The sequence below is a fragment of the Arvicanthis niloticus genome, chromosome 7 (genome assembly GCF_011762505.2).
Source record: "Arvicanthis niloticus isolate mArvNil1 chromosome 7, mArvNil1.pat.X, whole genome shotgun sequence".
In the NCBI taxonomy this organism is placed as follows: Eukaryota; Metazoa; Chordata; class Mammalia; order Rodentia; family Muridae; genus Arvicanthis; species Arvicanthis niloticus.
The window spans coordinates 76,325,083-76,339,932 of NC_047664.1; the positions used below are offsets into that span (position 1 = coordinate 76,325,083).

The 14,850-nt window shown below is 45.6% G+C and overlaps 1 protein-coding gene across 2 annotated transcripts in view; it reads left to right on the top strand.

Annotated features, from left to right (window-relative positions):
* Positions 1 to 14,850, top strand: part of Kit (KIT proto-oncogene, receptor tyrosine kinase) — an 80,331-nt gene that overhangs the window by 6,564 nt on the left and 58,917 nt on the right. The gene's annotated exons all lie outside the window — the stretch shown is intronic.

The window sequence follows — 14,850 nt, forward strand, 5'->3', positions numbered from 1 at the left end:
TACCAGTCATATGATAGAAAGAGAGAAGTCTTGAAAGGAACTGTCCAGTGGAGGCGTGAGGAAAACGGATGTTTTGAGTGTAGACTCGGACACAGAGCTGATGAGCAGTTTGGGAAGCAAGGTCTTTGAAGACAACGTAAAGAAATTGGGTTTATTAAACCTTGGGATGGTAAGGGGAGGGAGGTTGGTTTAGTGGCTGTCAGTCTTCAAGTATGTATAGTCTCTGACTAGAATGGTACAAGCTGACAGTGGCATACATTGTTTCAGAAGGAAACTGGGATTTTTTTTTTTTTTTTAATTTTTTAAATTGTGGGCTGAAAAAGACTACCATGGTTGGCTAATGGATCTCTGTAGGAGATAGGAGGAAAGCCAAATGTCATTTTGATATGGTCCCATCCCGCCTAACTCAGTTTGGCTTGATGTCCCCTTTATGGTCTGCAATCCTTGTTATGTAATTTGGAAACGGGGAAAATAGCTGGCCGTATTTGTTTCCTCCCTTGGTTGGCTGTGGGGTATTTCTCAGATGTAGTGTGAAGACTCATAGGTTTTTGGCTCCATGGAAAACAGCCAGTGAAGAAGCCACAGCCTAAAAATAGGGTATTGATCTGTTGGGGTAGGTCATCTAACCACAGAGTGAATTGTGCCCTGTAGTGAATGGAGTGTCGAGATAAGAAAACTGAGGAAGTCTGAGGTCTAGAGAGATCCATCCTCACCTAAGGGTGGCGGTATGCAGCAGGGTCTCATGTGTGATGGAATCACCCTGCACTGTGGCTAGGCAGAAAGCTCAGCTGGATGCAGGATGCTCACGATAGGATGCAGGGTGCAGCACCACCCTCCTTTTCTGTTGATTGCTCAGGTGCATTGCTCGTTCTGTGGCTTACCCACGACTCTTCTTCCCATATCCTCTTTCCCTTTGGTCATTTCACAGTCACGGTTCAAAGGCACACAGTAGATCAGCCAGGGATCTGGGGTAAAGTGGTAGAAACCTCAGTCTCGCTCGCTCACTAGCTTCTGGTCAGAAACATCGTGTAAGAATGAACGGTGATATGTGTAAAGTGAGGTTCCTGGCTCTAGGGACATCCATGCTGGGCAGACCCACTGGAATGTCATGTGTCAGCAAATTTTGTTGACAGTCTGGTCATATGTCTTGCAGTTGGGTTAGAAAACAAGGCTTCACTCCTTGAGGAGAATGGTGGGTTCAGAGGCAATCCGGGAACCTGAAATAAATCGTGAAAAGTGGGCTGCCATTCATTCATTCAGTGTCTGAACAGCAAAAGTGTTGAGCGAGCCCAGAGTCTCCCATAGAAAGAGGCTCTGGAGGATGAGGTGCAAGGTGACAGGGGCTAATCTTTAGGGCACCTGGGTTTTTTCAGAATCCTTCAGAACTTGAAGCAGTTCCCACAGTGCCATATGTGATGAGATTTTTTGTAAATGAAATCTGGTCAAGTAATTGCCTATTCAGAGAAATAACTTTTAAAAAATGGAAAAGTATGCATCTCACTTGTGCATGTGATTATGTCTGTGTATGTATCATGCAAATCCAGTTCGGGTTTGAACTGAGTTGTTTTTGAGTCCATGGCTAATTACACCACTCCTCGTTCCTCCCTACCACCCCCCCCCCCCAAGCTACTCCTAGCCATGATTACAGGTATCTGAACACCTGACAGGGGCGAAGAGATGACTTCCCATTCTTCGATTATTGATAAGTTAAATCTCTAGTGAAATGAGAAATGGGGTACGTAACAGGTTTTAAAAGCCTTTAAAAAAAATACGAATTCTTTCGATCTAGCAAAACAAGGGATGAGCAAGACCTTATGTAAGGTCTTTGCTGGGGCTGCCACACACAGGTTCTTACCTGATTCCATGGCCACTCCTGTGTTAGAAGGCTCTTAAGTATACTGCTGGGGCCCCTCTCTAAACAGTATTGGTAAGTCATAGGTAGTCCATATATCCAGGAATAAGCTCATTTCTGGGTATATGGACAGGACTTTGTTTGGAGTTCAGGTCCTTGACACTTGCCTGGGAATAATACCTTACCCTTGACCTAGTGGGGGAAAAGGTCACTAAAAAAAAATAAAATGAGGAGGTCCTCTTGTCTCCTTCTCCTGTGTCTTTAAACTGTGAGGCAGAATATCCAGCTTGCCTCAGGTGACTTGGGGTGTTTCAAAGGATTAGGAACTTTCTGAAACTACCTGTAATTTGTATATAATAGTCTACTCTTAAGTAGAGAGATTGCTCTGTGCCTGAGAACAAAGGAGAGGTTGGCCACAATGGACTTCGGCAGTGACTGTGCCTCTATTGGGTGGAAGAATTCAAAGAAAAGGAATCCAGTGCAGATTTAGGGGGTGAGATGTACTGTGGATATTAGAAATGTTCATTGGCTACCAGTCTGTAAGGTTAGTGTATGCTTAAAAGGGGGAATAGAATTATATATTAAAAGCCAATACTCTCTCAGAGAAACTAGACAGGTATTTTAGAGGTAATTATTAGGTGGTAGAATTATTTTAAATGTGTTTCCACTTCCATCCTAATTATCACAGTGTAGATATCCTTCATTGTTGTTGGAAAGATTTTCAATTTAATAAATGGGTGATATTTGATTGAATGGTAGATACCATGTGGATTGTGGTTTTTTGTTTTGTTTTGTTTTGTTTTGTTTTGTTTCGTTTTTCCACAAGGTCTCACTATGTAGCTCAGGCTAGCCTGGTGCACATTATGCTGCCCAGGTGGACCTCAATCCTTTGATCTTTCTGTTCATTGTCCCAAGTGCTGGGATTATAAATACATGCTACACAACCAGCTTTGGTTCTCTTAATATGAAGGCATTAGAATAGCTAGGAGCAAATTCGTTCTTGAATGTTTTTGTATTTATTTTCACATAATACATATGCTTAATGCAGGGAAATAGTAGGTAGTTTTCAGTTGTACCAGAACCAGAAAGCATCACTCTGATAGAAGAGGGCCCACCGCCCCAGTTTTTAAAATAAGCTAGCATATGTAGAAGGGGTTGTGAGTTTCTTCTTCAGATCTGAATGTGTTGCCTAATTTACATTTCCAGCATTTTTAAGGGACATTTTACTTAAAATTATCATCCAGTTTAGAACCGCTGTCTCCATAAGGGGCTAGGAGAGCGAGTGCCAGCGGGCAAGGAGCATCTCCTGACATAGGAAGTGTAAGAGACAGCAGCAGTATCAGCTGCTGACCAGCACAGAGCCTTCTGTTGGGCTGTTCTTAAACAGAACCTATATGAGTAGCTATTACAGTTGGGTGGGGGTATAACACTGAATATCCTAGTCTTGGGGCTTATGTTCTAGTGAATTCTTTCCTCTCAAGAGCCCAGAAAAGCAGGGAAGGGAAGAAGAGTAAAGAAAGAAATGTGAAGGCCTGTCTACAAAAATCTGCTGAATTTAGACAATGGCCAGCGGTGTCTGGTCCGTGAAGGGACAAGCAGAGAAAGGCCTAAGAGGTCAAACTAGGAGGCCAGGGACAGGAGCTGGGCTTGCAAGGATGGAGTGGTGGTCAGTGGGAATTTTGGGTGATTTGGGGCCACTGCCTTCCCAGGAAGGGCTGACCATTGGTTGTTGACCCAATGGATTGCCATTTGAGTCTTTGTCATATATGATAGGGACCAAATCAGAATTGAAACACTGGGATATCCCCCACCTTTAGGATTTTGGGGTATCTTTAGTGTGCCAGGGTGTCTTGTCAGTCTGAAGATTTGGAACCCTTTGTTCTAGAACATACCATAATGTTCTTTCATAGCTGAGGGAGATGTTTCAGATACTCTTTGGATCTATAGGAGGGTGGAGAGTGAGGCTAGTTCTGTACCACAGTTAAAACATCCTTTCATCTTTTTACTAAGAAGCTGGTCGTGACCATATTAAAGCCTACAAGACTGCACTTAGGCGAAGTGCAGCTTAGATGCTGACAGCCCCTAAGTCCCACTCCTGTTGCCATGTCTGGTCAGGATGAAGTACCAGCAGGGAGAGAGCACAGGGGGGAACACAGTGAGCTTTATTTATTTATTTTTTGCATCTTAGCCTTTAGAATGGCCTTTCGAGTATCCAGAATGTGTTAAGCTCTGAGCTCTTCAGTTTTAAAAATGGGATTTACTGAACTGAGAATTGAGACTGGGGAATTAGGACTAGAAGTTTTTATCATCTGTCCTTGGATGGTGGACATCTGATCCTCGTAGAGGGATCTAGGGACAGATCATGGTCCCTTCTCAGCTGAAACTGGGAAGGACATCCCTAAGTTGATTGACAGACCTAGTTGAAGGTTTTAGGAGGAAGCCAGAGGTGCTTGACATGTGGCTTCAAGTACTGTTGATGAAGTCACAGACTCTGGACACGCACATGCGGGTTTTTACTGGTCTACAAAATCATTGTTTGAAGTATTCGCTCCATTTGACAGCTTGTTCTGATCCAGGGTAATCGTCATTGTTAGGACCTACTGTTTGGGGTGAGAATTTTAGGGCCTGTGTTTAACTAGACCTTTTTCTTGTTTTCTATTGCTGTGATACACACCATGACTAAAGCAACTTGGGAGAGGAAAGAGTATTTATCCCACCCTACAGGTTAGCAGTTGAACCCCACCCCCCCCCCCCCCCCCGGGGAAGTCAAGGCAGGAACCTGGAGACAGGAGCTGACGAAAGGAGGGGAACTGCTTCTTGCCTTTCTCCCACCTGGCTTGACTAGCCTGCTTTCTTACACAGCTCATACCCCCCTGCCTAGGAATGGCACCATTCACAGTGGCCTGGGCCCTCCTATAGCAGTCAGCAAATAGAAAAAGTGTTACAGGGATATCCACAGGTCAATTGGATCAAGACAATTCCTCTGTCTAGGTTTCCTCTCCCCAGGTGACCCTAGGTTATGCCAAGTTGATAATAAAAACTTGTCAGTATAACTATGTTTAAATTTACCATCACCTGACTAAGAAAGAGTAAACCCATTTTGAAAAGCATCAGGTAGCTTCTGATTTCTGTCGTTCCCTGGCCTGTTTGAAAACTTTGGCAGCCGTTTTTATTTCAACATCAAGGAACATTTATCTTTATAGTTGCATTGTTTCTGGTGTTTTTTTTTTTTTTTTTTTTTTTTTTTTTTAAAGACATTGTTTTATGTAGCTCAGGCTGGCTCCAAACTCAGTATGTGGTTGAGGATACTTCAAACTCCTAGTCTTCCTGCCCCCACTTCTCAAAAGCCAATATTACGGGTGTGTGTCACTACACCTGGCCAACATGTGTTTATCACAGTGACATTTCAAGAACAACATAGTGAGCTCTCAGATCCATGAGGCCAGTCTTTGAGCCTCGCTCCTTCCCAGTTCACCGTCTCATTCCTATGAAGCTTGATTTTCATCTATAAATATTTTCAATATGTAGCTCTAAAATACCAATTTCCTTTTGTAAACAGTCGCAGTGTCGCATCTGATCACTGCACTGGCCCCTGAGCCATCCACCACACGGGGAAGGGGTGACTTTATTCAAGTAGGAAAACAAATCATCGCTCTACCCTGATGTGGAGTATTCAGTACTCACCTTTCCCCTGTTGAAAATAAGTAATATAAAAATATAAACACGTTTGTAAGTGTTTGAGTGAAGCTAAGAGCTAGCCTCCGTTTGGAGGCTCTCCTTGTCATTGCTTCTTGGTAGGTTCCATTCAGCCCTTGTCCTGTGGCAGAGGCCGAGTTTGCCCTTTCACTTCAGGGCAAATTCTGCCGATTGTGTTCCTCCAGCAACTAGCATGCTTCAGTCTCTGCGTTTCCTGTAAACTGTTGATGGAGTGGTTGATCATGGTCACATTTTGTTTTCAAGGAGAATGCTAGACATTGTGTTCCTTCAAGTACCGTTGAGTATTTGGGATGACAGCCATGTTCTTCTAATAGGTGCCTTAAGATACCTTTAGAAGCACTCACTCCCGGCTGCCTTTTCTGAGAGCTGTTTTCTATTGGTTTCCTACCAAGAGTGACATTTAAATTAGCCACTAGTCTGCTCGATGTCCCTTTTGTGCCAGGAGCTGGGGATTTGAAGGAGTAAGTATCCATCTGCCCCCCACCCCCCGGACCCCCCCAGCTAATTACCTGTTTGCAGAACTTGCTCTCTTAGGTTTTCCAGTCAATTCTGTCTGTGACAGGGATTCACCCACCCTCCACCATCACTTCTTTTTAGTGCAAAAAAAAAGTCAGCCTGCATCCAGTGTTGGGGGAGATGTCTGGTCATGTGCCTCTTTCTGAAGGGATGCCCTGGGAGGCATCTCAGTGATGTGCTCATGACAGCTCATCTGTAGTCTTTGTTTGAAAGGTCATATGTCTGATAGAAAGTCTCAGCCATCCTGCCTTTGTTCAGGTATCTTTAATATTTTTTCTGTTATTGTCTTTTGCCGTAAAGTGCTGTCAAAATCAGGCACGCTAATCTGATTTTTCTTTGCCTCTGATTTGGCCACACATTTACCTAGATACCCATAGGAATGCTTCTTTACTCTTTGCAGGATGGTCATTTTTAAGTGTTGGTTGTTTGAGCTAGTCTTTCCGGAGAAGAGATCTCAGCTTTGACACAATTCCAAGCATGGCTTTCATTTCCCCTCACTAAAGAGTTGTTGAAGACGAGAAGTTTTTATTAGTTCTGTTCTCCAGTGGCTTCAGAGCCACCAGCAGTGTATGTTGGATCTTCTTTGTCTGTCTTCTAGACCTGTCATTTTCTTGGAAGTCCTTTTAGTTCCTTTATCATTTGTTTAGAGTCAAATTTTCTAGTACCCGCAGGGTTCTTCTGTATAGTCCCAGCTGGCCTCAAATTCTGGATCTGATGCCTCAGCCTCCCAAATTCTGGGATTACAGGAAGGGTCATTGCACTCTGAGATACCCTCTTGTATTTGTTCTTCTGTTCTGTATTTTTGGGTGTTTTTTAGTTCTCACCATCACTTAAAATCTCCGTTTTTTTTTTTTTTTTCCTCAATACGCTTCCAAGTTTTAAGATTATTTACTTGTATGTGTCTATGAGTATATGCACACACACACACACACGTATGTGCACATGTATGCTTTTGTATGTACGAATGAGATCAGAAGAAGGCACTGGGTGCTCCGTATTGTTCTCCACCTATTTCTCTGAGGCAGGGTTCCTCTCCTTGAATCTACAGCTTGGGTTTTCTCCACTAGACTAGAAGCCAGTAAGCCTCAGGGATGCTGTCTCCTCCCATGGCCCCTCGGATCTGGGATTACAGGTGTGTGAGATGCCAACTATTGTTACCTCTCTAGAGGCAGTGGAGAGAATGGAGCCGATACATGAGGCAGACCTCTGGCTACTGAGGGTTAAGAAAGTCACATGGGTAAATTCTCATGAGTTCAAGCTGTATCCAATCACAAGGACAAGCACATGGCAAACACATGCTTTATCCTAGATGCATATAAAGGATAGTTTCAACATTTAATCATACCAGCAAGCATAATGAGTAATTTGAAGTAAATCCACTCCTGTCCGATATACCTGGGAGCGGCAGGAAAACCTGGTCACATGGGTGTTGGGATCTGAGCTCCCCTCCTCATGACTACATAGCAAGTATTCTTAACCAGTGAGCTCAGCCCCCGGAGCTCTAATGTTCTCATTATACTGCTCTGTGTGGCTTATTTTATTCGCTCAATTTTATATGTGTGTGTGGTAACTTTGAAATAGTATTTTGTAATCTCACTCTGTATTCTTCTGACGCTTGTTTTATTTTTGTTGATCTCTTATCAAGTATATATATTTTGTGTGCCTGGGTTCCTCAGCATGTATGCGGAGGTCTGAGGACAACTTACTTTTTTTTTGGTTTTTCTAGACAGGGTTTCTCTGTGTAGCACTGGCTGTTCTGGAACTCACTCTGTAGACCAGGCTGGCCTCAAACTCATAAATCCGCCTGCCTCTGCCTCCCAAGTGCTGGGATTAAAGGCGTGCCCCACCCACTGTCTGGCCTGAGGACAACTTTTACGAGTTGGTTCTCTCACTTCTTGGGTCTTTATCAAATAAGCCTTCTTGGTATCCCTTTGGTGGTTTTGGTTTTTACTTTTTGAGACAGGGTCTCACCATGTATCCCTAGCTGGCCTGGAACTCACTATGTAGACCAGAACCCCACCTGTACTTCCTCAGTTCTAGGATTAAAACCATGATCCACTATGCCAATCTTTGATTTTTTTTTTTTCTTTTTTTGAGGTAGGTTTCATGTATGCCAGGCTGGCCTTGAACCCACGATGTAGTTGCAGTTGACTTTCAACTCTTAATTCTCCTTTCATTACTTCCTGTGCCCTGGAATTACAGGGTTGTGCCACCAGCCGAAAAATTTTACTTTCTACATTAGAAATGTCACCCCGCTTTTTAGTTTTTCTTAAATAACTCAGTAGCAGCTCTGTTGTACTTTGGGGTGGGCAGGCCAAATACTGTCTCCTAAGTATGGCAGGCCAGAGCTCTCTGCTCTTGTTTTTCTTACTCTGTCTTTGTGCCTCTCCCCAGTCCCTCTCTCTAGGCCTTCCTTCTTCTCCTTGCCCCTATTCTGTCCTTAGATCCCATCCCCGGTTCTGTCTCCCCTTGTGGGGCTTCACCTGGGGTGGTTAGTTCTTAGGGATCAACCTTTCTCACTCCAGCACACTGAATGTACATGTGTCACAGTCTCCTCTGTACTCCCTGTCTCTGTGGTTTTTCTCAGAATAAACTCTGTGATGAGCCATGTTTGCTGCTGGTAGTTTGTCCCAACTCTTTCGGCGACATAAAGTAGACCCCCACAGGCCTGTGATGTCATACTCTGGGCTCTCTGGTCATTGGTTCACACTGGCTGTGATGTCATACTCGGGGCAGCTCCCACTTGGAGTCACACGGGGCTGTGAGGCTGTGATGCCATCCGCCCTGCACGCACACTAAGTCATGCCGGGCCATGAGTCATGTGAAGCATTGCATTCTGCTGCTTGCCCAGTTTTGGGATTACGGTTCATCAGTTGCACAGGAGTAACACTCCTGAAGCTAAAGCAGCCTCCAGCCTCTTTAAAGTCACTTTTTACTGTATGGTTTTTGTTAATTTATGGATTTGCCAAGCCTGGACCAATGTGAAATATTAAATGGCTGGCTGACGCCTTTGAAAATACAATCTTCTTTTAAAATACAATTTAAAAACACTTGTGGCTGGAGACAAGAGTTGTGTTTGTAAACTATCTGAAAACAGATCAGTGTGAAAACAAACACTTCCTGCCCCTCTGACATCAGCTGTCTGAGCTATTGTTTATAACAAAGTATTATGGCAGAAATGCCTGGCGAGCTTCCTGCTCGTTAGGGAGTTGTCTTTGAGGAACACTTGTAAGAACCAACATTCTTTGCTATTGTCTGCCTGGTAAAAGATTCTTGACTTCTGAAGGAGACATTTTTTTTTTTTTTTTTTTTTTTTTTTTTAGTTTTGAAAGCGTTAATGCCACATCTACACTTTTAATATCATATAATAAAGGTATCATTGCTACCTAATTGGATACATTCCCACCCCTTCTCTTACCCCCAGTGGAAAAATTTGCATATTTCTAATTATAATCATTTGAAAAAAAATGCTACCTGGGATTGACATATTAATTTAAATTTCTAGAAATCAATCTCAGATTTTCCAACTTGAGTCCCTTTCACTTGGTCTTGATTTCAATTATGCTAAAAGATTCCTAGCCAGGTGTGGAGGTGAGCACCTTATAAGCCTTTAACACCAGCACCTGGGAGGCAGAGGCAGGAGGATCCCTGTGAGTCAGAGACCAACCTGCTCTAATAGGAAATGCCAGGACCAACTAGGCTCTGTCTCAAACAACAGACACTATTCTAGAATGGGCTTCCCTTCTCCACCCTGAGGGGATGGCCATATTCTGAAGCTGTGTAGGAAGAACTGTAACTTTCTCAGTGGACATACTGGATGGGTTGTTTTTATGGTTGTTTTTCTCAGTTCTAGAGAACAGTGAGATCAGTTTCAGGCATTTTTCTCTTGTTCCCTCTAGGCACTGAGGTCATTTTACACCAGGGGCTGCTTAGGAAGAATTCCTTGCAAAAGGGAAGCAGGCTTAATGTGTGGCTCTGAGTGGATGTCACCCCAGAAAAATGAAGAGAAAAGTGAACACTCATTAAGCAAATTGACCAGCAAGCGTCCTGATGAATGTTGAATCAAATCTGAATACACCAATCTTGTCCATTAGTGTGCTTTTACACCAGGGCAATTGTTTGGGTCTAATTATTTTCAATTTCGTGTATTTGAATGTGGAATGGCTACAGAATTAACTGTTGCAGGGCAGATTATCTGATTAGCAATTGAGGAGAAAACGGTCACTCATATCTGACCACTCACCAAGAAAAGCTTGGTAGGCAACAGAAGGTCTTTGGCACAGGGTTCTGAGGAGACCCTAAAACAGACTGTTGGGAGCCAGACGTTTATGAGAAGGGTTATTAATGCTACAGACAGACAGACAGACAGACAACAGCTTGGAGAGTGCTCTGAGGAGAGTTCAGGCCCCAATGTCACAGACAGCATAAAGATTGAGCAGTTGGGGCAGCCAGGTCGCTTTTCAGAGTTCTCTGAGGCAGCATTTATTTCTATTTGAGAGAAGGAACAGTCCTGTTCAACCATGGCCCATGTAAGGGGCCCCTGCGTAAGCAGACTCCTGTGTTCCTTATTGCACCAGAGTGGGCTAGGAGATTCCCAGAGCAAGAGCATGGGAAGACTGAGTGCCAGGCCCTCTGAGTCACTGAGCCAGATTGAGGTCTGATGCACTTGCAGAAGTTGTCTTCACCACCAGTGTCACTGTTCTGGAGTCCTGTAGCTGTGACTGGTGCATTCTGCAACATTTCCCACTTGAAAGCTCAGGGATCTGAGAAATCTGTGCACGCCTGGCTGCCAAGGCTTGTCAGGGGGACCCAGCGCGAGGCCGATTTCTAGGTGTAAAAGCCAGGCAGATTTGCTCACTCAAGAAAATCTGTTTCTGCAGGTTCTCCCTGAGTTCCAAGATAGAGATCCCCGTACGGTTTCTTGCTACATTAATGGCTAATGCCCTGAGTCTGAGGGGTTTCTTGTTTTTGTTTTTTGTTTTCCCCTGCTAGCTGACTGACTACTGTGTAGGTCAGGGGCCTACCATACCAGTTCTTTGTCAGAACCAGGCACGCCTGGCACCAGGTAAAGATGCCAGCACCCTCTTTCCCCCCAAAACTGCATCATTGAGAATAATGGGAGCATGGGTTTCCAGTTTCTTCATTTAACAAGGCCCTCAGGGGAAGCTGCTGCAGGCTGAAGGTTGAGAACCACCAGCTGACAGGGTCAGAATGGCTGCACTTCATCCCAGCACAAGGCTTAGGGCCTCTTGAGTCCCTTGAAGTTCAGACAGGGTACAGTTCTCAGTTCTCCTTCTGACATCCTGAGAAAGGTAGACAGGAGTTTCAGTTAGTCCAGACAGGAAAATGGACAGCTACAGTACTGAGGGGCTGTGCAGAGGTTTCCAGAAGCATGCGTGTGCAATGAGGGAGGTGAAGTAAAGGCCTTGCTGCAGGTGACATTTTTTAAAGTAAACAGGATTAGCACCTGCCTTGATTCCAGCCTTTCAGAGACTACCCACCCAGTATTGCTCACGTGTGTGGGGGTATACAGATATCCCTTGGGGGGCCTTGTTCCTACTGCCACATATCAGAGATTACCCACCCAGTATTATTGCTCATGTGTGTGGGGGTATACAGATATCCCTTGGGGGGCCTGGTTCCTACTGCCACACACTTGCCTCCTGCTTTGCACTTATAGCTGCCTTGGGTTCCATAAAGGTATGTGGCTTACTGCCTGGGGCACACAGGGCACGGGGCTTCTTCCTGACTTCCTGGTGCACCCCAATTTTCAGGTCCTGCATCTCCCCTTGCAATCTTCTTTCACCCCTAGGGTGGGTCAGGCCAGCTCCCTTGTGCCCCCTGGTTCTTCACACTTTTCACAGAGAAAAGATTATAGAAATGTATAATTACTGGTTTATTGCCCAACTAAGTAAGAGTGAAAGATAAACCGCCCACGTGGTCACAGGGAGGTCTTATATACCATTACTCTAAGGGCCCAGCACACAGCAAGACTTCAGTGTGGTATTTTTGGGTGATGGGGATGGAGGTAAGGTCTAGTCTTTACCCTTATTTCAAGGACACCTGAGCTTAAGGCTCTGTGATAGCGATCCAATTTTGCTGAGTTTTAGGAAGGCCGCTCTAGCTTCACTGGCAGCTGATGCTGTTGCTGTAGCATCTTCTTGCTTGGTTTTAAGCTCAGTTCTGGCTATGGGGTGCCGGAGAGAGCAGGTTCTTGAGGGTGAGTCTTCCAGGGAGATAGCAGAAGGAGAACCTGCACTTGGAGATCTTGGAGATGTCGTGATGCAGGGTCAGAGGCCAGCAGTCTGCATTGGAAAGGTGCTGGGAACGTTTTCATGAAAACAAGTGCTGTCTTGTCTCTCCCAGGGCTTCCGAGCACTGCTGCTCACTTTGTGCCCAGAAACACAGTGTTGGGGGTATTCTGTTCTCCTCACACAGTAACAGAAGAGAGATGCAGGGTTAGAGAGATGGCTTAATGGTTAAAAGTCAGTCAGGGTCCAGCAACCGGCTCTGGTACTCACAACCACCTTAGCTTCAGGGGCCCAGCGTCTTCTTCTGGATCCTGAGGGTGTTTACACACAGATGACAAGACAGATACACACACAGACACACATATACACAGACACATATACACAGACACATGCATACACACACACACACACACATACATACAGACACACATATACACAGACAGATGCATACACACAAACACACATACATACACACACATACATACAGACAGACAGATACACAGACACACATATACACAGACACATGCATACACACAGACATACACATACATACACACACATACACACATACACACACAGACACACATATACACAGACACATGCAGACACACAGACACATACATACATACATACATACACACACATGCACGCAGACAGACAGATACACACACAGACACACATATACACAGACACATGCATACATACACACACATACATACACACACATACATACATACACACACATAGGCATGCAGGCAGACAGACACACATGCACACACATAGACACACATAGGCACACACCAATAAAAATGTAAAGAAGAAAGAAGTACCCAGTGACCTGTTAATTGGTTTTGCCCTGGCTAAAGCTTTGTATTCCCTTTCTAGAAGGCGACAGCTTAGGAACTCCATCTCAGCAGCAGCTGCAGCCATAGATGGAGACATTTGTCTAAAATAAGAGACTCAGCCTCACTGGTCTTTATGAGAGGAGTTGGCAGTAACATCCTTGCACATCATTTATAAAAACAGCATAGCCTTAAGAAATGGTTTTGTTTGTTTGTTTTAGATGGTATTTCAAGACCTAGAGAGTAAAGGTGCCCACGTGCTTCTGGGAATCTTGCTTTGAGTAGAGAAACTAGTAATCTGTTGACTATCTGAAGTCATTGCGCGTGTGTACACATACTGATTTTCTAACGCTAGGGATTGAACCCGCGAGGGCCTTGTGTCTGGTCTCCAAGCTCTCTGCCGCTGAGCTACACATCGCAGACACCTCAACATCTTACACCCGTGGTACGATTCTGCCTTGGTTTAGTAAATTAGTAAAACAGTAACTTTAGGAACAAAAGCTGTAAGTTTTTAGGAGGCGCGTGAGATATCGTGTGCGGAGCTGACTGGGGCTGTTGGTGCCCCAGAGGGATGTGATCTTGTTCCCATGTCCATTGTTTTAGTGTCTTCATCAAGTACCATGTTCCTCCTGACTTCAGGGAATTCTGTATCATCTTTCCCTCCTCTTGCCTTCCTACTTCTTCCAGGCTCAGGGAGTATTTTCTTGGTACTTTCTCTGCTACTTCAGGTGCCACCAGGTCCTTATCTTCTTGCTGTGACATCACCAGCAGCAACGTATAGGTTCTGAAAGGAATTAAAGATGGTGCAAGGATCTGACCAACTCCACGCATGGCTTACAGACATCCCCACTGAGGCCTGGAGAGGCCAGTTGGCTTCCCCAAAGCTTTACTGCTTTGGTATGGACCCCTGGGTGACTCCAAAACCTACTCTGGTGTCCCTAGATTCCTATGATGTCACCTGTTTACCCAAGCTCAGGGCAGCATCTGTCACTTATACCCTCTGGTCTGGCTTCTGGTCTAGACACTAAAAAGTGTATAAAGTTACAAAGGTGGACAGCTCCCCACCCCTACCCTTCCACCCCCACCCCTACCCTTCCACCCCCACCCCTACCCTTCCACCCCCACCCCTACCCTTCCACCCCCACCCCTACCCTTCCACCCCCACCCCTACCCTTCCACCCCCACTCCTACCCTTCCACCCCCACTCCTACCCTTCCACCCCCACCCCTACCCTTCCACCCCCACCCCTACCCTTCCACCCCCACCCCTACCCTTCCACCCCCACCCCTACCCTTCCACCCCCACCCCTCCCCTTCCACCCCCACCCCTACCCTTCCACCCCCACCCCTACCCTTCCACCCCCACCCCTACCCTTCCACCCCCACCCCTACCCTTCCACCCCCACCCCTACCTTTCCACCCCCACTCCTACCCTTCCACCCCCACTCCTACCCTTCCACCCCCACTCCTACCCTTCCACCCCCACTCCTACCCTTCCACCCCCACTCCTACCCTTCCACCCCCACCCCTACCCTTCCACCCCCACTCCTACCCTTCCACCCCCACCCCTACCCTTCCACCCCCACTCCTACCCTTCCACCCCCACTCCTACCCTTCCACCCCCACCCCTACCCTTCCACCCCCACCCCTACCCTTCCACCCCCACCCCTACC